Raw genomic sequence first — 25053 nt, forward strand, 5'->3', positions numbered from 1 at the left:
GGCAGGATGTAACTTGACAACGGTGGTGCCCTGGGAACTCAGGCCTCTCCATGGGTTTCCCTTTGCAGGAGAGGGGAGAATCTGATCTGATTGATTTGTTACTCAAAAAATCTTACTTTTAACTGGACTCAGAAGTGGAAGCTCTCAGAGAGCACAGCCTGCTTCTCTGGGCAAATCTGCTCCTCGTGTTTTTCTTTGGTCACTTTCATTCTCTTGGTCAAAAGTTTAGCATATTATGTGGCCTCTTCCTTATTTTTCTTGGTCAATTGTTTCTTAGTCCATTGTTCTGGCGGAGTGTCCATCCCACTGGCACTTGTGTTTCAGGATGTATAGAGTAACAAGACACTGAGTCTTGGGTGCTTTGGTCCTAGGATTCTTACCTACTTTGCGCAAGGGCTTTCTTATGACATACTGGCAGACATGAGCTTCTTTAGAGAGAGATTGAAAACTTTGCAGATTCTGCCAGCTCTTTCCGGCCCCAGGCGATGAGGCACTGTGCTATCGGGCAGGCCAGGAATTTCCTTGTCTTTTTTTTTTTTTTTTTTTTCAATAACCAAGTTGAGAGCACTCAGATTGGCATCTGCAATGCAACCCCAAACAGCTTTGCACTTTCCTTCTCCAGCCCTCCTTGGTCTGTAAGAGGAATGCCCCTCACTCAGTAGTAACCAGACACGGCATGGGTCAAAACTCCTGCTTCTCGGGGAAACTTGCCTTCCGCTCTTCACCCGGGGCAGCAGCAGTGACTTCTGTGGCCACATCCTTCTCATAAAATGTACGAAGTTTGTGTTGATCATCCACATCAATGAGTTTCTGGCAGCCAGTGGCTGGGAAGGAGATATTCGCTTCATCTTGAAGCAGCTGACAGTCTCTCAGGTACCACAAAAAAAAAAAAAAAAGCTCTCCATGTTTTTCTTTCCTAAATTTTCTGGCCACTGACCTGCCCTCCTGTTGCCCAGGGCCTGGCCTGACTTGCTTTGCATCAGCACCCAGGGAGAGCCTCAGCCTACGGCTGGCCTTGCTGACCCCCGCTTGCTCTGGCCTTCACTGATATACCTGCACGCGACCTGCCTGTGACTTGACACTTTCCCTTCCCCTGGCCACCCAGTGCATGCCCGGTTTGACTCACTGACTGCCTGTCAGGATGCTAAAACCCTGGTATGCCCTTGGCAGCGGGGAGGAGGACTCAGCCCCGCTTCCCCCACTTGCAGTGCATAGTATTAAACTCTCCACTGGGAACAACTCGGGAAAGCCCTTCTTTGCTCAGTAGATTCAGAAAATGGTCTCTCTCTCCCACCCAGCTCTCTCGTTTTGTTACAGAGCTAACTGGGTAGGAAGGTGCTGCAGACAGCCCAATCCACCTGCCCGCAGAAAAGCAAGGTGAAAAAGCACCACCTGCTCTGGGGGATATTCCCTCAGGCAGGCACACGCCTCCCGCAGAGCGCTGGGGACTAGCGGAGGGAAGTGAGAAAGAAAGAGTTGTCACTTCGTTCACAGGGTCTCCACAAGCTCTCACAGCCTATGTGAGACGAGGATTAAATCGGAAGCTGTCTGCTGCAGGTAAAAGGCTTAGGATGATGCACGTCCCCTGGCAACCCGCCTGGCCGACACCCACCACAGGGTCCCCACTCGCTGTGCCTGAGGGTAGAGCTGCTCCGGGAGCCAGGAGACCAGGTCAACCTCCCTCTTCCTCTGGCCCACTCACCTTCCTATGATCCAGAAACAGTCAGAGGAGCTCACAAGACATTGAAGCAAGAGACACAGGGACCCAGGATGGCAGGTGGACTAAATCACAGATGTCCCGAGGTCGGGTGCTCCATCCCCTCATTACTCCATCAAGGACGCAGAGCCAGAGAGGTCGGTGACAGTGGGGTTCACAGAGTGCTCTTTGCTTGCCTCCCTTGGGTGTCTGCCTCACCTTCTATCCAAGTTGTTCTGAAATGATCCTACATATGGAAATCGGAATTGCTAATTACTTTTTTTGTTTGTTTGTTTTTGTTGCTGTATTCTGTAAAATTAACCACTGAGTAACAAAACTTGTTCTGCACAGAAGTTTATAACCTGAAGGATTGGGGACATTTTCTCCCACCTGCGTGGAATGCAGTCCACATTTGTGGGTGGAGACCTTGGTACTGATTTAGGACCTGAAAGTGTCATTAGGACCAATTCTCCAGGGAGCCAGAGGGATTTTTCTCTTCTCAGAGTCTTCACCGAGACTGTAAATCTGCAGAATGTGTACAAACTCCCATCTCAACCAGGAGAGCTCAAGTGTTGAAGGCAAAGGGACACATTCAACAAATCCTGGAAGTAATTTTGTCTGTGTTATTTTAAAAGGTTAAAGGTTATGAAGGGGAGCCGCTGAGCAGAGCTAGTAGAGCTGCCCTGAAGTCCAGCAGCTTGTGGCGCCCTCCCTGCAGCTCCCCTCCCCTCTGCCTCCGCCTAGCACCTGCCAATCACTTGCCAGTGTCAGGAGCACTTGATTGCAGACAGCAGGTTCATAGTCTAGTTGAACCACCTGGAGGAGTGGTGACTTGGAGGGCAGATGAGCCGTTTGTCCTGAGCCCATTTAGTGGCCATCTTTTGGAATCTCTGCCAGCCAGGCAGCCAGGGCCTTGGCCTGGCTCTAGAAGCTGGGGGAACGAAGAAGGAGAGGGAGAGGTGCAGGTAGAGTGGACACACTGCACCAAATGCCTGCATCCTCTATCTTCAATTTCCACACTCACCACGGCTCGGCTGCCATTTCAAGCCCAGACTGGGCTCTCAGGAAGGTCCAGTAGCCAAGGCCTTGGCACGCTGGAGAAAAGGCTCCTAGCAATTACAAAGAAAGGCCCCATGTAGAGCTTCCTCCCTGCGTCCTGCTGACTGCACAGGGATTTCAGGATGATTTTCCCGCCTGGCCCAGAGAGACGTTTCCCTGCCCTGAGAGCTCAGACGTCAGAGGAGAGAATCGGACTGTGGCTAAGGATAGACTTGTACCATGGCCTCAGCACCTCTGAGCCTTGGTTTCTTCATGAGCAAAATGGTAATAATTATATTTGTTTACCTATTTGTCAAGCTTGCTGTGAAGATAAAGTGAAAAAAAATGCTTATGGAAGTTTTGTGAAAACTCCTTTAATGCTTTATCTGTGTATTGGGAACATTAAAAGGAGTATCCACATTAATCCCTGGAGAATTTTTAGCATTGTCATTGTCATGTTGTATTTGTTTTGACAGCGTGAGGGTTGGATGAGTTGGTGCAGAGACAGAGACGCAAAGGAGGCAGAACAGTGAAGAGGCAGAAACCCTCCCCGACCGAGATATTTCAGCCTGCAGTGTGGCCACGGTGGCGTCTGGGCTCTCCTCCTCACGAGAAGGCCCCCAAGAAACTCTCTGGGGCAGAGTGAGAGAGAAGAAGGAGAAGATGACCAGGAACAGAGTGACAGGAGGTGGGAGGAGGGGAGAAGAGAGGCTTGTTCTTCCACGTCTTAAGCTCTACATCAACGGTTTTCAAATCATGCTCTCAGGACCACTGGGAGAGCTACGGGACCCCCATCTCCATACTACGAGCTGACACCGCCACCAATGGTGCAAAAATAAAGCACCAGTCAAGGCAGTGGCACCAAACTCTGCAGTCACTTCAGTGCCACAAAGGCACAGGGGGGGAAAGGCTAGTTTCACTTAAAAATTGCCTTGATGAAGCAGTAGTAAATATTAATTTTGTTAAATTGTATCCTCAAATGCGTATCTTTGTAACATTCCGTGAGGCAGAGCAGGGAGCACCCACCCGACCCGCACTGAAGCTCGCTGCTGTCTCGGGGCGCGCGCCGCCAAGTGTGTGCGTCACAAGCTGACCTAGGTTTTTTTCTTGCTTTTTTTTCATGCAATGGATCTTTTCTCAAAAATTAATGCAACCTCAAGAAAAACAACTCACGTATGGGTTGCCAGTGAGACCTCTGAGGTTTCAAGTGAAAATTAAGGATTTAGAGCACTTAGATCTGCCACCAGAGCTTGACAAGGTTTTCAGTACTTAAAGACTGAAAGCTTTTCTTCTGGTTCTTCATATTTCTAAGTCCTGCTCACCCTTTAGACTCAACTCCTTTTGTGTTCTCTCAGGTGCTTTCCCCAATTTCCCTTCTTCCTCTCAAGGAGGTGTGTGTGTGTGTGTGTGTGTGCGCGCGCGCACGTGTGTGTGTGCACATTCATGTGTATGCTTTATATCTGTGTCTATGTCAATGTCTGTGTCTATACCTGTCCATCTTGATCTGTGACGTATTCATCTATCCTTATACAAAAGTTCATTCTACTTAGAGGGGTTCACTATTCACTAGGACACTGACATTGAAGAGAGACACAAAAATTATGTACTTTCTCATATAAATCCATTAGTTTCTTATTCACAACAATATTTCAAGCATGGTAGTTTCTAACTATTCCTCAATCAACATTTCCTATTTTACACTGAAAACTGAGGGCCAGAATGATAGCTTCTGAATTTGTTTGAATTCATTTTGTGGAATATATAGAAATACTGAAAGTAAGAATAAAAACACCAATAAGCATTTAGCATATTCTCAATACTTAATAAGAATTGTTAGTTATTCCATCTGTGTCCGTCTCCAATAACTCACTTTTGCCAGCAGTATTCCTTTTTGAATGAACCTCCGTACCACTAGCAGATTAAACTTTCTGAAATACTCTTTTTATCATATCATCTCCATAATACAGATATTTCTATGATTTTTTATGACCGAGACTAGAAAATAACAACTGCTTCTGGAAGCAGGACACCAGTGTTAGCAGAACAAGATATCTGCTAAGAATGACTAGAAAAGCTTGTCAAAATAAAGGAAGGAGGGAAAAAACATGTGAAAGCATCAGAGATCTCCAAGTCAGGGAAGAATTGACAGGACAAGATCTGAGAGAGAGAGAGAGAGAGAGAAGAGACTCAGAGACAACATTCAGTATTGATTTGCCCGAACATTCACCATTGCCCAAGTGAAGTCTGAATGCCTGTGACACTGATCAGAAGTGTGGCAGATGAGAAGACTGGAGAACAAATAGAGCTTCTAGAAGTCTCATGGGGATTGGGATTGGGAAATAAAATGAGAACTCACAACTCACCCAGAAAGAAAGGCCCCGTTAAACACCCTACACATTGCACAGAGAAATATGTACTAAGAGGAAGGGGGAGCTGGAAAGAGAACACTCTCAGAAAGTCTGAAGTTTTGCTTCTAATTATTAATTTATGATCAAATTAAGGCTAGGTCCTCTTATCTTTATCTGCCAGAAACAAGTGTAATTGCACTCTGAAGGAAGACCACATCATCCAGAGATGTACATTATTTCTTTGATTTTTCACACACATGTGTGTTAGTCAATTAATACTAACCAGCATACCAAGAGGCAAGATCGTTTGACTGGAAAGCAAGAGAAAAACAAACAAAAAGCCACCAACATGGTGAACAGACCCACTGGATGAATAAATACTGGTATGTGCCAGACATGGGATTTAAATAAGTATAATGAATATATTCACAGAATTACAAGATAACAAGGTGGAGAATTTCATGTGAGAAGCAGAATTTATAAATGAAATATAAATTATAAAACTAAAAAAATAACTGAAATAAATAATAAACTGGTTTCTCAGAAAATGAGACAGAGTTAAAGAGAGGATTAGTGGTTATTGAATTTAGATATATTCAGATTCAAACCTAGAGGAAAAGATTATAAATATAGAACGTACCTTAGGAGATATACAGGCAATGGTGAATGTACGTACTCATATATATATATATGCATGTGTATGTATGGAGAGGGAGAGAGGGAGAGAGAAAGGAAACAAGAGAAAATAGGGTACAAATACTACATAAAGAGATATTCTCTGAAAATTTTCTAAAATCATAAGTTAAATATGCATAAAGAACTCCATGAAAGATTTAAAAGCTATATGCCAAGTCACATCAGACTTAAATTGCTGAAAAACAGATAAAGAGAACATTCTTTTTAAAATTTACTTTAAAATTTTTTTTTTGTATTTTTGTTGCTATATCGTAGTTGTACATATTGGGGGTACAGGTGAAATTATGATACATGTATACAGTGTGTAAGGATCGAATCAGCATCATCAGGATATCCATCACCTCAAATATTTGTATTTTCTTTGTGCTGGGAAGATTACAGTTTTTCCCATTAGTAGTGCTTTTAAAATATACAATAAATTACTGTTAGCTACAATTACCCTACTGTGCTATTGAACTTAAAAGCAGGAAGAGAAAAAGGAAATTTTCCTCCAAAAACCCCAACAATAACACTATTAGCTAATGTTTCAACAGAAACAACAGAAACTAGAAGACAATGGGTAACTACTTCAAAGTAGTAAAAGCAAATTATTGTCAAATGCTTCAGATATAAAAGTGAAAGTAAACTGTTTTAAGATACAGATAAATGGAGACAATTTATTACTGGAAGATGCACAGTAAATAAAAGACTTAAAGGGAGTTTTCAGCAGAAGCAAAAGGAAACATAAAGATTCTAGAAGGAATAACAAGCAATGGAAAGAGAAAATATGTAAGTTAGATATAAATAAATATTAATTCTATATAGTAATATCTTGCATAAATACATAATGACAATAGTACAAGTTTGGATGAGGTGAAATGGATTTAAAGTTTTCTGAGGTCTCATTACCCAAGAAGTTGTAAAAGTTCTAACTTTTAATAAACTCTTACAATAGACACCCTGATTTGAGACTTTAATTATATTCTTTGCAGTAGTGATACTGACATTTATGGAGCAGTTTCCACCCACCTGACACTGCACTAAGAGCTGAAATATAAGAACCAGAAAAAATTAAGTGTACAAGCAGAAATTAGTGAAATGGAAGCAAATGTTTCGTAGAGATAGTCAGCAAAATCAAAGGTTGGTTCTTAAAACAGATTAATGAAATAGATAAAGCCCCTGGAGAGATTGATTTAACAAGAAAAGAAAAGAAAAAAGACAATTTTCTCCTCCCAGGAGGGAAAAAGATGCCATCAAATACAGACCATAGAGATCGTAGTCTCCAATCAGAGCAGCATCATGTCAGTCAATGTGCGTGATTAGATGGGAGGTACAGACTTCTAGGAAAGCACAACTTTTCAGAGCTGATATAGAATAAAGAGAAAAGCCATATTACTTTCAGTAGGTATTAAAGAAATTAAATAAGTGATCTAAAACTTTCACACAGACACACACACACACACACACACACACACACAAATCCAGGTCAGAAAGTATTCACCAGTGAATCCATTCAATCATTTAAGGAGGAGGAAACACAGAGCTTACACAAATGCCTCCATAAATAGGCCAGAGGAAAAACACAATGCTGTCCTAAGAACTGAAGCAGAAGTCCTGGTTCTGCTTATGGGCCTGAGGTTGTAGGTGACAATATCACAGGCACAAACACCTGCTATATAAAAGTGAAATGCAGTTTGTAGTTTAGGCCCAAAGTGACTGCTACTGATGGAAATTCTGCATGTGCTAGGGGAGATTGAACCACTCCCACTGGCAGACTCAAAACTGCAATGGCTCAGAAACGACAGAATGGATTTCCAGCGTGGATGGCAGCGAGGAGCAGAAGTGCCCAAGGCGGGGAAGTTCCCCTCCCCGGACCTGGAGAGCTGCTCCCTGGCTCAGCCGCATGAGCCACTGAAAACTCAAAGGAGAAAAATCAGGTGTTCAGTTTGGGAGACAGAAGCCTCCAAATTTCATCTAAACCATCCTGACACCTACAGAGCAAGCCAACCCAGTTAAATAAATTGTTCAGCAGGCAACAGTTTTCAGGGAGGGCTTCTGTGCCCTAGGGGACCCATTCCCAAATCTTATTGGAGACAATCATTCTGATTTTCTTTAGCCTCACCTCCCCCAAGGAAGTGAGTGCACTACAATGGGTACACTCTCCTGTTACAGCACTCTGACCTATCACTGCCTTGCCCACAGTCTCGTATTAGCATGTGCGGAAAGTGTGTTCATTGAAAGCAGGGGTGAGAGGCGGGTAGCTACGCGCTGGTCTATTTCCATAACTCTTCCCTAAGTTTGCCTGATTTAAAGCTAGTGTCCGATGGTGCCAACACAGACGTTAAGGTCTGTTTGGTTTTTATTCCAAACACAAAAAAGTGGCTTTTCTTCCTCCTTAAACCCACAGTGGCATATGTTTTGGATACCAGTGCAGATATTCTTTTCATTTATCTAGTCAATCAAATCAATAATCAATCATTTAATCAGCAAATGTTCCCCAAGCCCCGGCAACTTGCCTGACTATGTGTTAAGCACACAAGCAAGGCAGCTCCCGCCCTCCGCAAGCTGACGGGGACACAGGGACACAGGGACACAGGCCGTTTGAAATATTACAAGGACAGAAATGCTGTCGCAGCAGAAGAAACCAGCAGCAGAGAACTCAGGGGAAAGAGTGAGCGACTCCTCATGAGGGGGGCCGGGGAAGCTTCCTGGAGAGGAGGGAGACTAAGCCCAGCCTTGAAGGGTGGGAGGGCGGGAGAAGAGCTTGTCAAAGGCAGCACTTGAGGGAGGAAAGTGTCTTCCCAAGGGGGACAGTGTTTCTTCCTTTTGCCAACATTTCCCTCGCATCCACCATGGATGTTAAGCTGTGCAGGCGACGGGCATGAAATGTCAGTAAAACGCAGTCTCTGACTAGGGGAGGTCACCATGGCCTGGGGAGACAGACACCTCAGCCATCACTGTGGACCACGGGGACTGTCAGGAAGGAAGGAAACACAATGTGCAGGGAATGAGTGCCCAGGCCAGGGGGCAGGGAAGGCTTCCAGGAGGAGGTGCCATCGGGGTGGAGAAGCTGGTCGGGTGGACCAGGCACAAGGGGGCGACGGGCTGAGGGGCACAGAAGGGACGGACGCGTGCAGAGCCTCTGCACAAGCGGTCTGGGTGCAGCAGTGCAGTGGTTCAGCCTGACGTGAGGGAAGGGAGGTGGGAGGGTGGGAGAGGCCGGGAATGGGGGACTTCTTATGATGGGGAATAGAAAGTCACAGCAGGTGTTTAAGGAAGGACATGCCCTGGCCCGAGTCCTGCTGTTATTTAAAGCAACAGCAACAGCAGGTGATGACCCAGCTTTTACTCCATGTCAGAGTTGAGGCCAGGTGCTTTGCTAACTCTCTGTCCCCAGTGTGGAGAGTTTGCTGGGGTGGAGGCCAAAGTCAGGGACAGCACAGAGGCTGTTCCCGGGAGGGGACGGGCTTGTGCCCTGAGAGGCAGGGAAGCAGCAGGCTCAGCAGGTCACCTGCAGTGCTGAGTCACGGTCCCTATTCCCACAAGCGTCATTTATGCCCCTTCACCTTATGAGACCCCTGCAGACTTTATTCCCACGTGAGGGTCTTTACCTTACTTTAATGCCATGGCCAACATGGAGAGCAACAAGAGCCGGGGTTTGCCGTTCATCACATTCATTGATAGACATCTTACCCCGCGTCCTCTCAGTCTTGGCCTACACAGGTTATGTGGCATCCTTGAGCCTTGGTGTCCTGATCTATAAAATGGGAATAATACTGATTTACAGAATTGTGCATTTTAAATAAAATCTTTGGAAGCGCTGGCCCAGGGTTTGCCAGATGGCAGAGACCTAATAAGTATATATATTTTTCCTCCTCTTTTCCACAAGATTATAAAAAGAGGCTTCCCTGAGCATCCCCCTTCTCTCTGTCCTGCACCTGCGAGAGATTAACACGTGTTTGGCTGGTTGGTGCACTGAGTTGTGTTCAGAGGGGGAGGCTTCACCCCCGGCTGCAGGGAGGCCCATCCTTCCAGAGTAGAAGAGATCGTCCCCGACCCTCAGGCACCAGCCCAGAGGACACAGTGGTCACCGGCAGAGCCCAGAGTGGAGCTGAGATAGGCAAAACCATCCTGCAGTGGGGAAACGGGGCCAGGCTGGCATGGCCCACATGTCACTCGCTTGGATGAAAGACAACACCCAACACTAGTCAGTGCCGCTGCTCCCCGGCAGGGCATGCAAGGGCCTCTCCTGACTCAGGCTGCTCCCCTCCTTTCCGCCAGCAGGCACGCACGCTGTGGCTTCACACGGTCACTGGACATTCACTGATCATGCCACCCTGTGTTTCAGGACCACTGCGATTGTACGTGATGCTCTCTCCACGCACAAAGACCTTTCTTTCCTGACTGCCGGGCAAGCCATCAATTATTCAAGGCTCAGCTCCAAGGTGACTTCCTCCAGGAAGCCCTCTCTCCACCACTGTCCTTTGTGCCCGTCGGTTCCTAAACGTTCCTCTCCTATGAGAAGGAGAAGGACATCGGCCATAGTGACCTCCTCATGCCGTACCCTCAATATCCTCAGGGCTGTAACCACCAGCACAAGGAATGTGAGACAGCTCATTGCTGCTCCCCCTCCTGCCACCGGACAGCGGAGGTCCAAGGACGTGTTTGTTGCTTGCTTTGGGAAGCAGGGCCTGGTCCGAGGTGTACAGGCAAAATCAGTGTGTCTCCATCAGCAGCCCTATTTCAAAGGTTAGAAACAAAGCTCAGGGAGAATAAATGACAAGATTGAAATCATTCTATGGGCAAGTATAGAACATGTGTTCAAATCTATGTCCTTTAATTTCTAGTCTAAGACTCTCCAGAAAGTTTGACTCAGTCTCTCCTTCTTGCGTACCACTTTCTTCCCCCTAACCAAGACCCCCGAGTGTGGCCACAGCAACTCCCTGGATACCCTGACACGTGAGAAGGAAGCCATTTCTGTAGTTGCAGCAAACCACCAAATGCTCCAGGTTGTGATTACACGAATGTGTAACCGCATCTCTGTAGCCATAGAAGTCCCCTATGTTGGCTCCTGCAGCCACCGCCGGGCAGGCCCCTGGGAGGGTGTGATCACCTTTCCAGGTCTGCGTCATCCAGGGGTGAGCCTACACTTCTGTCTTCACTTCCCTTTAGCGCAGCTGAGGTGGAGCCTTTCAAAAAGATCTTTCCTAAATACTAACACAGGACACAAGACGAAATGCTGGCCCAGCACCTCTCACAGTGGTCTCAGACCCCAGAATGACTGTCACTTGGGAGTTTGTTTGATATCAAAATGCCTGGCCTTTACCCCAGACCTACTGAATCAGAAACCCTGAGAGTGGGGCTCAGGGATGTGTTCAGCATCTCTCTGGCTTGAGAACCACCATGCCAGGGACAACACACAGGGCTCAGAGACAGGTTAGTTCACAGCTTACGGAGCCTCAACACCTCCCCGTCTTCTCAGCTCCAATCCTTCTCCCCCTCTCCTCTGCCCTCACCGACCCAAGAGGAGACAGGGGCTGGCATTATTTAACCCTACAGTCCACCGGGGGAAGACTGGGCAGGACCAGGAGACCACCTCATCTCTTCGGACCCTGTAAGTGTGGAGAAATTCCTCAAAGCACCGAACCACTTCCTGTTTCTGCCACCCCAGGTGGGCTTGAGGGTCAGTTCTTCACTTAAGCCTTATGCGTCCTGCCTCGGTGGATTTGCTCTCGGGTTCCCGCATCGGAGGTGCGCCTCCGTTTGTTCAAGTCCTAACTCTGCTCCCCTCCCAGCACAAGTCCCACCTCTCCCATGACGCCCTCCCGCATGGCCTCATATTTGTACGTCTCCTCACTGTTTGTGTTCAGTGACAGCTCTCAGCATTTCGCATCTGCCACTCCCTGTGGCCAATAATCCCTGTATCCACAAGTTCCCCTCCAACTGGATAGCAAACTCTCTGTGGGCAGGAATCATAGCTCATTTGCATGTTTCAAAGAGTCTAGCACAATATTTCTTAGCTCTGAATACAAATTTGATGTACCAGAGAGTGCTTTAAAGAATACTAATACCTGGGCATCAATCAGCCAAAACTTCTCTGGGTCAGTCAGCTTAGGGCGAGACATAGACATTTGTATCCAAAGGTCCCCATTGAATCCAAAGTACAAGCAGAGTAAAGAATTGCTAACTGGCTTCTTAGCACATAGAACATTGATGAATATTTTCTGCAGCTGCTTCTAATGATGAGGTCAAACTGCCTAACACCAAACCTCAACCCGTTCTCCAATGGACTGCCCATACGGGTGGTGCTTTCGGCAACTGATCTCCATATAGTGAAGCGATTGGTGGTCCCAATGCTTAGAATCACACATTGACCCCCTAGTTAAGGTCCTTGGCTGGAAAAAAAAAAAAAAACCTACAGGAGAGAGATCAGTGCCCTAGGATGGCTTAGCTTGTGGGAAAGAAAATGGCAGGAGGGGTTTCTGTGCCTGTCCCTGTGCTGGGACGCTGTGACCATGGTGGTTTTAAGGATGAATCTACCCAATCAACTGAGCTTGTGCAGAGTGATGAGCAGCAGAGAGGGGAGGGATGCTGTCGAGAGTCACCCGAAAGTGCCCCGATACCCTGACACCCTGGTAAGCTGTGCTAGTAAACCATGTAAAACCATTGCCAATTTTATGAGATTCTTTTTCCCTCTGATTGTCTAATTCCTTATGGTTATGTGCATAAAGCTAATAAAAATATATTTATACCCTGAAGAAGATACTGCAGATAAATTCTGTGGCTGAGACTTCTTTGCCTTCACTTCTCTGACACGGCATTACTCAATTTAGAGTCTATGAAAGCAACCAACTCAGCCACCCACACTGGGCTTTTATAGCTACATAAATTGATTCTCCTGTGCTTAATTCAAAACTTGGCCTGACAATCTTCTAAAGTGATTCCCAGATAAGCAGCTCAGGCACATCTTCCAGCTTAAATATCACCGCCCCCTCCCAAACTCTGCCTGCTTGGTCCTCCCTTTCCTCCACTGGGGAACCTGCTGCAGGCTGCTCGCTCCTCATGTCCACTGGGTGTACCCGCGCACTGACGCCGGATCAGTCTTGCTGCAGCACGGCTCTCACGCGACCACATCTCATCCAAAAGTCTTTTGTGGTTACCCATTGCCAGAGAATAAATCCTGTCACTCAAGATACTCCACGATCTAATCCAGGTCTATTTGCAGCATAGGGAAGGGGCGTAGGGTACACGACTTTGCAGGTTTGAACCCCAGATCTACCAGATCTATGACTTACCAGGCATGCGTCCTTGTGCACGGCACTTAATAGCTCCATGCCTTGGTCCCCTCATTTGTGTTATAGAAATAATTATGGCACTTATCTCACAGAGTGGTAAGAATTGAGAATAAGAGTTAAGTGGGACGACTGGTGCCTAGTATATACCACGTACACAATAAATGCTGTCTGTCGCTGTTGCTATTATCATTACTTCCCCAGAACCATTCTCCACCACTGTGCTTTGCCTTTGCCCACCCCTGGTTCCCGTCTGTCCTCTGCAGGCTTCCCCACAGTCAGCCTGTCGCTGCTTCCCCCTCACTGTTTCTGCCCCTGAAATGCCTTTCAGCCACATCAAACTCAGAGGAGGAAACGACTTTAGTTTGGTGCTCCAGTGCCTAGAGAGATGGGTGCAGACGGACGTAGTGTCTGTGTCCTGATGCAGGTAGATGGGGGGTGGGAGGAGGCTCTAAGCAATTGTTCGTGGGAGAGCGGAAGCATACGTGCAAACACTTGCCATTCCAGGCCTAAAAGCTCTCCTCGTGGGGGCCCACTCCAAACACAGCCTCTCACAGCTCCCCACCTCAGGTCCTTACTTGAAATCACATCTGCCAAGTCCCTCAGCCACAAAGTCACAGATTTTGTTCATAGATTCCAGGGATTAGGACATAGAATGGCCTTTGGGAGAATTATTATTCTGCCTACCATCCCCCATAAAAATACTAAAATTTTATATAGTGCTTGTTATATGCCAGGTACTGTTTTAAATGCTTTTTATACAGAATTTAATGAATCCTCTCAATAGCTCTAATGGGGTAGGTACTGTCATTACCATCCGTCTCATCATTGAGGAAGTGAAGGCAGAGGGGGGTCAAGTCATTTGCTCCGAGTACTGCAATGATCAGCAGGAGGGCCAGAATTTAGCTGGGTGCTCTGACTCCGGAGTCATGTTCTTAACCACTATGCTAAATGGATTGTTAAGTAATTAATATCTGATGAGATGAGACTTAACAGCAAAATTATTTTTAGAGGACTTGAAATCCACATGAACTTCTTACCATCTTTAGATTCCCTCCAAGATTTACATGCATATATATATAACCTCCATATATACAGAAATACATGTGTCACAGGCCAGTTTATTCTAGATCTCTGAATAAACTCTTTGTTTCCTTTACCTCTGGAAGTCTTACTGATTTCTGTGATTAGAGTCTGCTCATTGACATGAGAAGTTTTTAAAGATCTATTGTTCTTTCTGTCAACCAGGAACCATGCTTTACATATATTATGTACTATTGATTCGAGGGCCAGATGCCCAAAGATCTCTAATGTCCCCTGAACACAGACCAAGTAAGACAAATGTCCTATGCCCCCTCCCTTTTTTTCTGGCCTTGGAGCTGAAATTATCATCTTGGGTTGTGCAGGACACATTGCAGTTGAATCTATGTGTGGTTCCATCTCTGCCTCTACCTGTTTCACAGGTAACACAAAAAAACACTTAGCTTCATCCTGAAAGTAATGAGGAGCCATTGAAGGGTTTTTAACAACATGATCAGCATTCCCATAGTTGAGTATTGAACACGTCACTTTTGGTGCAGGTGGGGATAGGACATCAGACCGAATAGATAGCCCTCTCAGCAGTTCAGGCAGAAAATGATTATAGCTTGGACTAAAATTATGGTTGAGGAACAGACAAATGAGTACATTTAATAAATGTTTAGTTAGGAAAGTATTTGGTAAGGTATTGATATGGGGACTAAAGGAGAAGTCAAGGGTGACTGCCATGCTTCAAGTTCTTGCCGGTGGCTGAACAGCAATTATAGGCAGAGAACAGGATGACCGGGTTGGAGGATTGAGCAGGGAGGGGTCACTAATCTAGCTTTTGACAGGATGTGATCGATGAGCTTTTGAAACACCCAAGGAGAGAAATCAGAAAGGCACCTGAATATATAGGTCTGGAGCTCAGCAGACAAGTATGTGCTGAAGACATACATGCATGTCGTTCACATCTGTTCATAACGGTGTGTAATGACTTGAATGATCCTCCATAAAGGGTTTGGACAGATGAGAAAAAGAGTGTCTGGGGCCCAGCCATGAAGATTGAGGCTGATTAGAGGGGGATGAGCTTGCAAAGTCAGAGTGGCGGGTCAGTTGGTGAGGTAGTTTGTGTTCCTGTTCCTCTGACTCACCCATCATCAGCACTAAGTGAACCCGCAGAGGCTGAGCCCTCACCATCCACAACTGCAATGGGAAAATAGAGAGGGCAGAGAAACCAGAAGATCCCACTTAGGGTCGCCTGACATTAAAAGACAACTATCCTTGTTAGATTTGCTTCCAAAAATCACAGCACTATCATAACTGATGTTTTGCTTTGTCTACTGAGGGAAGTACATCTTATCTTCTCCCCTACTCCTCGTCCTACTGGAAGCTGGAAGGCATGTGAAAACTTTAAAACTTCTCTTTTTTTTTTTTTTGCTAGAGACGTAGGAGAATAGGAGAGCTTGTCCTATGTCCTAAGCCACTCTGCAGAGATCATAAATGAAAGGTGGAGATATTCCTGGTGGCCTGCAGTGTCCTGGATGAAGTCATCCATGAGACACAGCTACACCTACTCCTTTTTGTAGTTTGCTTCCTTAAGACAATAAGTAACATTTTCTTGCAAAGGTATCATCTCATTTTGGATTTAGGCGCTAAATCAGTCCGTATGCTCTATGGCCCAGACAGCAGCTGCGCCTGCCAATGATCAGGACTTGTCGGAGAAGGGGCACGCACTGCACCGCTGGGCTGGGAGGTGCTCTCTGGAAGTAGAGTCCTCTGCACTAAGGGTGGGTGGCAGGGAATCAGCTCAGGGAGGAGGCGGGTGTGTGGTTTGCTCATGAATGATGTGTTATAGTTGGTAATTGCCCTCTGGGATCTGGAGGTGCCATTATCTCTTACAAGGTAATGAAGCTGTGGGATGACACCAATTTTCTTAATCTGCTGAATTCTGCTGATTCAATTTTAGTCACACAAGTCAGGGAAAGCAGGAGAATGAACTCTTCTGTCATCGCCGGAGTGGCTGCTTCACGTCCAAGGACCTCTCCTTGACTGCAGAGCTTCTGTAGGACCTGCCGACTCCATCTGGGGATGCAGAAAAGGAACACATTTTGGCAGGGTGGGGGTGAAGGGGAATAATCCAGAATAGTGTTTTCTAATGAAATAATTAATCGGGAGATGTTTCCTCTTGGTTATCTGCATTGAATGAAATGTGGTTTACATGAATGGCTGTTTGGACCACCAGGTTCTTCATAGACAGCAGTGACAAATGGCTTTCATGCATTGTCACAAACTATGTGCCAGAAGGGTTGCTGGCACTGGCCCTACATTGCTGTTTTTCTCCACAGTGAGTCTGCAGGGTGCGCTCCAGCAACACCTCTTCATAGGTGAAGAAATTAAGGCTCAGAGAGATTAGCTAACTTATAATAAAATTTATCCCACTGGTAAAAGGCAGAGCTTGGACTAGACCATGGGTTTCCTAATTACAAACTGAGAGCAAACTGACCTTGGAAAGTTCTCTCATGTTCAGGTCTTAGTAGTAAGACCAAGATTGTTACTGTATGGGGCTGAGCGGCCTGGTGGGCATGCAGGAGAGAGCCGCTTCTTTCTGGTAGCTCCCCACTTCCCACCCTCTTCTCCCTGAGCTCTGCGCTCCTGTCCGTCCCAACCGAGGGACATGGGGTCTAAGAGGAGCATTGCCCTAGACCTGATGACCTTTGCTTTCCCTGCCCCCAGCCTGGAGACCTCCTGTGCAGGTGGGGCTGGTCCCCATCCCTCTGTGTTACCACACTGCTGTCCTCACCAGGCAGCTCAGTGACCGGGAGCTTCTGAGCCAGCACTCCGGGCTGAGAGCCTGGCCGCCCTCAGCAAGGTGCTCTTGGACCATCACATGATGTGGCCACCATCCGCCTTCATGAAGAGAACACCTTCTGGACCCTGCATGATCCCTACACCTGGACACGTCAAAGTTGGGAAAAATGAGCCTCTGGGTCCTTAATTACAGGGCAGTCCGGCCACAGGCAGGAGCCTGGGGCTGGGGCTGGGGCTGGGGCAGGCGCCGCCACGGCCTCCATCCTGCACCAGCCACGGCCGCCATCCTGCCCTGGGAACACGCTCAGAGCTGGCGTCTCTGCCTCTACTCAGCTTCCAGCTGCAGCTTTCCTGCCCTCTGTTCTACATCCATTTCTCTAATATTCTGAGCAGAGCTTTCTTCTTGCCTTCTGTTCTTTCTCTCCCTGACTCCCCTCCACACCTTCCGCACTATACACTTTCCGATACTTCCTTGCCTTCCCTTTTCCCTCATGTTTTCCCCTTTGTCCCCCTGGCCCTGCCGCCCACCATCTCCCTGTCCTCATCTCTGTCTTCCGTCCGCCTCCCCCACCCCGTATTCTGTTTGTATCTTCACGCCCCGTCCCTGCCGCTGCCCACCTGCCTCTTTCCTCTGTGCGCATCGGCCTCTACCACTCGCTGCGGTCAGGAGGCACATGGACAGCGGCTTCCCAGAAGTCTTCAAAGCAAAAGCGGACAGGCATGAAGGTGGGGGATTCACTCACACTCACACCTGAGCTGTGCTGTTCCCCTGAATCCCTCCACCCTCACCCGGCCCACTCAGTGCCTTGGAGGAGACCTGATTTCCTGCCACGAGGTAAACATCACCCTGTGGAAACCCCCAGAACATGTGTGTCCTGGGCGAACATACAGCCGTGGTGGGCGCCCCAGGCCTGCCCCTCCAGAAGGGCAAAGGTCACTGCCAGGACACTGTAAACAGGGAAGGTGCCTGTCCTCTCTGGGGATCCCCCGCAGGCCTTGGGGCTGTCAGATTTATGTAATGTTTACTTGGAGGCATCACAAGATCATGTCCCACTCTTGGTGATGAGCATGTACGTCCCAGTGCTACAGGAGGCGTGGCCAGCTCTTCCTCACGAGCTTCTTTTGCTGGGTAGATCCCCAAGGATTGGTATGAAAATCAAACACTATTTTTAAGTCAAGACCTAGTGAATCACAGAGATCCCGGCACTTACAAAAACATCTCAGCAAATGGGAATGAAGATTTGGGGGAAACAAGGTTGGAGGGATGACTTCTTTCCCTGGTGGCCGCGGTTGGAGGCTGGTGCTCGCATTACCACCTTCCCTAGAGTGCGTTTTGGACCCGGAAATGTCAGCACTCTTTGTTTTCCAAAGCTGTTCCGGCTGTTGTTCCAAGACAGATTGCCAGTTCCTGAGACACTCTGTAACTTGTTCGGAGTCCAACTCTGTTCTCTTTTAGAAATAAAATGAAGACTCTTAAATAGATAACTGTTTCATCCCGAAGGCATATTTGTCGTAAATGCCATTGCTAGATCTAGGATTAATATAGGAGATGAGATAATGTCTTCTAGAAATAAAAGTCCTCCTCGTCCTGTTCCCACAGAGAACAGCAGTTTTTCCTGTTTGGTCATAATGGGTTGTGATAGCCCAGCCCCCCTCCTACATGGGTTTGTGCCAACGTCCCTTCCCCATCCAGGGACGAAGGGGCCCAGCCAGGATGCGGCCTTGCCCAACCCCCACGCACAGGCCACAGCAGGTAGGGCACGACCGTGGGGGAGAGAATGTGGTCAGTGGGACAACGGCCTGCTGCCTGGAGTTAGCAGAGCTGGCGGACAGATGGGGAGGCTGGGGAAAGACTTTATTCCCAGAGCACAGTGAGAAAGAGCAGGATGTGAAATACATTATTAATGTGGTAGGCTGAAGGCTGTTCTTGGGTTCCCTGAATAGGCTTCACTGCAACCTGTGAAAACTGGAGGTGGGCCAGAAATAGGAATTTCAAACAGAATTTCTTATTGAAATGAAGAAGCATAGTTTGAAGAGCTTGATTTCAGTCCAAATCAAGCCATGTATTCTTTCTTTTTTTTTTATTTCAGCATATTATGGGGGTACAAAAGTTTGGGTTATGTATAGTTTAGGCATATTGTATTCTTTCTTGAAAAAACATTCAGCTTATACACACACACACACACACACACTTATATACACCATATAGATTGTAAGAATATTTAGGGCAAAAACTTGATCAAAAAACCTCACCAGAAAATAAGCTGTGGTGCTCTATTGCACAGCATGGTGACTGTAGTTCATAATGCATTATATATTTCAAAATTGCTAAAAGGTCAGATTTTAAATGCTCTCACCACAGAAAAATAGTAAGTATATGAGGTGACGGCTATGTTAATTAGCTTGATTTAATCATCGCACAGTGTATATGTATATCAAAACATCACACTGCACCCCATAAATATACATACGATTATTGGTTGTCAAATTAAAAAAAAAAAGGAATCTTCACCAGCACATGGCCCATTACCACTGGTCCAGAAATGTTCCTTGATTTTTACACTATGAAGTATCAGACATGGTGGTTCCATTCTTCTCTTCACCAGGACTGGAAGCCAGCAGCTGTCCCACATGGCCCAAGTGGTGTGCCCCCTTCACCAGGAGGCCTCCCCCACGACTGCTGCCTCCAGAAGTAAAAGCTGGTCCCTTCAGGCTCCACAGCTCTCCCTGCTCTGGGCAGCTTTTGGTCCTCTCTGTCACAACCTGGGTGGGGACCGTGGGTTGTAGGTAAGGAGTCCAGAATGGAACACCAGGACAGAGCCACAGCCAGGAGATGGAGGGACAGACACTGGTCTGACGGATGCTCTGGTTGGCAGTGCCAGGTCTTTCCCCAGGTTTGCACCTGCAGCGACTGGGCCCTGCCCTGGCTCCAAGAGGAGCACAAACCCTGCACCTCTGGGTTGGGCAAGACCGTGTCCGGTCTGGGTGGTGGGTCTATCTGATATCCTAAGGTACAGTGATTCTATTGAAAGACCATGGAAGAAAGTGTCAACAACTAGCAAAAGAGGAATTTTTTCTTTTTTTATTTTCTTTTTTAAACTCATAGGAGGAGTCCATAGTTGCTGAAAATTTCTCCTCCCACTGTCCCCTCTGCTCTGGTATTGGAAGACCTACTCTTTGCTTCTGTTAACTAGAAGCTACAGCTCTTAAACCATCCTCTGATGACAGCTCCTAAACCATCCTCTGTGTTCAGAAATATCTCCCATGTGGCCAGCCTCAGCTGGAGCCAGAGAAGGGGCTGAGAAGATCAGGCCTGTGGCCCAGAATCCATGGCTCTTGTACTAAGCCTTCAGGAGAAGACAAAGTCTATTCCTCAGTGGGCTTCTGAACTGAGATCAGTGGCTCAGCTTCAGCTGGCCTAAGTGGCTTGTTCTCCCAGGGCCTGTCAACCAATGTCCTAGGGAGGTGCTGCAGAGACTCGGTCCAGCAGTGTAGTCAGCAAGCACCCATACCTCGTTTGCCAGCGCACGTGTCTGGTAGATCCATGGTGCCCAGCCGGAGACCCCCTCCCGAGCCTGGGCAGAGATGTCACAGTAACAAGCTGCTTTTTTCCAACATCTTCCCATCCGCCCTCATTTATTCCAGCACCCACTCATTCATCTGAACATCCACCAGGGCAAGGCCTCCAGGCAGTAAGGTAAGGTTTTGAAGTCATGCAGACCTGGGGGCAGTCCTCTCAACTACTGTATTTATTTATATCATCTGAGACCTTGGCTCAAACACCCAGTCAATCTGAGCCCAAGCTTCTTTGACTATAGAAAAGACGTAATAACACCTACCTCATACTTTAGATTGTGTGATAATTAAATGAGATAATGTAGATAAAGCAATTATGCATGGTATAATAAAGTAATAAAAACAAAGTAACAGCCATGACGACTCTCAAGGTGCAGTGCCCAGCCTCAGAGAGAACACAGCTTCTGGGGTCTCTGACAAAAAGGAACAAAGGCATGAAGGTGGAATAGACTCTACTTCCTACATTCAGCTCGCTTTTCTGCCCAACCCATGTTCCAGGTACCATCTGGCCATATTTGGAGCAGGGTGAGTTCACATGGGATTTAAGCCACTATTTCCCATCATTCTCATGTGCAGGACAGGCTGTTTTTGCAAAGCATGCTGACACATTTCCATGGAAACCACTTCATCTGCTGAGACATCTCATGCACACTGTAGTGGAATTTTGTTGTTGTTCTTTGTAAAAATTGGCTAGTGGGTGTGCATGGACATTTATGCATGTTTCTTTTCAGGTATGCATGAACCCCCCCTCCCCACACACACACACATCTCTCACATGCTCCTTTTAACAGCTTTTATCCTCAGAGTCTCTATACAGCAGATTGATTGTCGCTTAGGAAACCATGACGTCACTGGCAAGTGTACATCGGCAAAGACTTTATTGTATCAAAGGCTTGGATTGCATCCAAGCAGGTTAACAAGAAGAGTGAGAAAGAGTGAGGGGTGGATCCAGTAGTGGTTAAAGACAGAGATGGGCCAATGGGTGGCAAGTATCCATCATCAATGGGAAAATTAAAGATGAAAAACAAGTTTGGAGGAAACAAACTCTAGATGCTAATTTCAGCTGTTAGTGCCTATTGAGGAAGAGTAATGACATCATATTACCCAAAAAGTATTCCCTAGGTTTAAAAACCCCTACCACTTGCTCTAGATCATGTTCCTTGCTCAATACACACACACACACACACACACACTCACACACACATCCCTAGTGAGCATAAACTCCATTCACCTCTCAAACATTCATTGATCATCCACTATATGCCAAACACTGTGAAGTAAATGGATAGTACAAACATTGCAAAGGTGCCCACAGATAGTTTTAAAACTGATAGGGCAGACATAGAAATACTAAGACAAGGAATACTAATACTAAGAAATACTAAATTTCCCAGACAGGACACTTCCCCAGATTTGGCTTTAGTCAATTCACTTAGATCTCAGTGTTTTAGGTTCCTCACCTGTAACTTGGTGGCAAGGACACAAAGAATGCCTTTGAGAGTGAATATAAATCGCATCTACAGGCCTATGCATATAAAAGGGAAAGGCATACATGCGTTCTTCAGGAGCCATTAGGAAAAGTCTCATTGTGGAGGGTGCAGCTGAGGCAGCTCAGGTTCCAGCAGGCATGCATGAGGACACACTGCAGGCCGGCAGGTGACATGCACAGACTCAGGCAGCAAAGGGCTGTCTGCTCAGGGGACAACGAATAGCAGAGTTAGACAGGAATGTGGGAGGATGTATAAGGGAACAGAGGGGAAAAGAAAGTGGAAAGGTGGGCTGGGACCTAACTTTGGAGCAGCTTGTGTGCCCAGCTGAGGAATCTGGGTATTTCCAAATGGGTAGATGGAATACCTGGAAAATATTTGAGCAAAGTATGGTATTATCCCAAGCAGGGGGCAGGGACTTGCGGGCCATAGATTTAGTTCAATGCACAAATGCTTTATTTTCTCTGAAAGGCATTGTTTTTCTTTTTTTATAATTTGAAAATTAATTAATTGCCTATAGGTAAGGCCTTCTTAGCTCTAGTTTGCTACAGGAATTACCAGCTTTGTTGTTTTATGACCACAGATTTACATATTTATATTACCTGTCTGGCCCTAAAAAGCACAGGAGCTTTTCTCCCCTGAGTAGTAAAGCTTTGAGAGAAATTCATGTGGTGCCAGGATAAAGGATGCAATAAAAACGGGAAGAAGAGAAACAAATAAGGGAGGCTCGATTCCGCACACCCATACTAGACAGTCCAGTACCATCTTTCTGGAGAGAACCTTGACTGTGGTATGGCAGCCTTGAGGCTGGAGGGTACAGATGGTAGGACTTCAAAACTTATCACTCTGCTAGATCCATCATTCATTGGCTTAACAACCAGCTTTGATCACTTACCCCAGCATAAATCCTGCATGGCACATGGGGTACAGAGACAGGTAGGGGAAATGTTTCCAGATGTTCAGCCCTCACTCACTTTTCCTAGAAAGAATCATATCAAATCATTTGCTGGTCACTACTCTGTGTAGACAACATTCAAGGCTTTGGGAAAATCATAAAAATGTGTGATACATAGTTCTGACCTTCAAGAAACTCACAATCTAGGTAAGGAAGCAGGATATAAACACACAGAATTTTTGTTTGTTTTTCTTTTTTAAGAAGGGGATAAGGCCGGGTGCGGTGGCTCACGCCTGTAATCCTAGCACTCTGGGAGGCCGAGGCGGGTGGATCGCTCGAGGTCAGGAGTTCGAGACCAGCCTGAGCAAGAGTGAGACCCCGTCTCTACTAAAAATAGAAAGAAATTATCTGGCCAACTAAAATATATATAGAAAAAAATTAGCCGGGCATGGTGGTGCATGCCTGTAGTCCCAGCTACTCGAGAGGCTGAGACGGAAGGATAGCTTGAGGCCAGGAGTTTGAGGTTGCTGTGAACTAGGCTGATGCCACGGCACTCACTCTAGCCCGGGCAACAGAAAGAGACTCTGTCTCAAAAAAAAAAAAAAAAAAAAAAAAAAAAAGAAGGGGATAAGCTACACTAAAAAGGAAGTAAAAGGGATATTTCAAAATAGAGTATGATTAATTGCCAAACAAATTTGAGCCGTTCGCTACTAATTAGCTGTATAATCTTAGAAAAGTTGCTTAATCTCTTTGAAAAATTTTCTCACTTATAATCTGAAAATTAAAATGACTATTTATTCTTCCTTATCAGATATTTATGAGAATCAAATAAAATTAGAGAAACAAAATTTTGGTATAAAGGACCTTAATAATATCTACTCATCTCTTCAATCTCCAGTTAGGGGAAACTCTGGAAGAGAGTTTTTAAGAGATATTTTCCAAGATTACAAAGTTGGTAATAATAATAGATATTGAATTTACTTTTCAATGTACACATATTTATTCCATAAATGTTTGTTGAAGGCCTATGTGCAAGGCCCTGTTGCAGGCTCTGCAGACAGAGCAGCAAGCAAGATTGACAGAATGTCTTCTGCCGTCTTAGAGCTCACGGTCTCTCGGGAACACAGACATTTAATACATAATTACAAAGAAGTCGTGGATACCAGCAAGAGATCCAGGGTACCAGGAAAGCATATGACAGAGACACCAGGCCTAGCCGACGAAGCCAGGAAAGGCCTCCTAAGCATGGGACACCTACACTCAGAACTGGGAAGTAGATGTGTTGAAACCCATATTTTAGAAATCGTAAAACATCTGTAATTGTGCACAAATTGAGAATAGAACACATGTCCCCTGAATTGAAGGTCAATATTCTTTCTTTAAAATGTTTTTTACAGACTTTAGAGTTAACTTTCAAGTACAAACAACTACAAAACTGCACAATGCATGTAAAAAAAAAAACTAACTTTATACACTGGACAACAGGCAATGGAGGGCGATGCCTGAGATAAGGAAACATACGAGGCGAGCCCTACACTCACCCTGGCTTCCTGTCTGGAGACAGGTGCAGAACCACAGCAGAAGAAGATGAAACCACAGAGCCTACTAGAATCACTGTGCTGAGGAGGTGCAGGTGGAGTTTGGGGACACCAGGGCAACTAGAATTTGCAGAGCAGAGTGCCGAAGAAGCAGCTATGCCAAGAAACAACTCCAGAAATCTGCAAAAGTTCCCCCTGAGTATTTGATTAAATGCCCATATGGTGAAAAACCATGAGTCTAAACAAAGAATAACTTCTGGGGATAAAAATTGTAAGCCATAAAATTCCCAGGGTTTACGCAGTACTGAGAATTGTTCAAGTCCCAACTAGCACTAGTGAAGAGACGTCATTGAACACATGTGATATTCAGTAGAGAAAAGACTTCCTATACTATGTTCAAGACATTTTAAAAGAAAGGTATATACACATTCATCAGTTTGAGAAATAAAACTCATTTACCAATAATTTAAGTACATACAAGAATAAAATTCACTACTCTTTGAAGGAATACAACAAAATACAGTGAACTATATTTTGATAAATTTGATAAATACACGCACACACACACAGCAAATTACTTACAATGGAACAAGTATAAGAATGTAGACCTGTGGTCAGAAACCAGGCAAAGCAAAAGACAATGGGGCAATATATTTTAAAAATACTACACACACACACAC

General features: G+C 46.0%; 1 pseudogene; it reads right to left on the reverse strand.

The window, feature by feature from the left end:
• Positions 1 to 118: 118 nt before the first annotated feature.
• Positions 119 to 25053, reverse strand: part of LOC138383635 (small ribosomal subunit protein eS6-like) — a 75497-nt pseudogene continuing 50562 nt past the window's right edge.

The sequence above is a fragment of the Eulemur rufifrons genome, chromosome 6, assembly GCF_041146395.1.
Source record: "Eulemur rufifrons isolate Redbay chromosome 6, OSU_ERuf_1, whole genome shotgun sequence".
NCBI classification, from domain to species: Eukaryota; Metazoa; Chordata; class Mammalia; order Primates; family Lemuridae; genus Eulemur; species Eulemur rufifrons.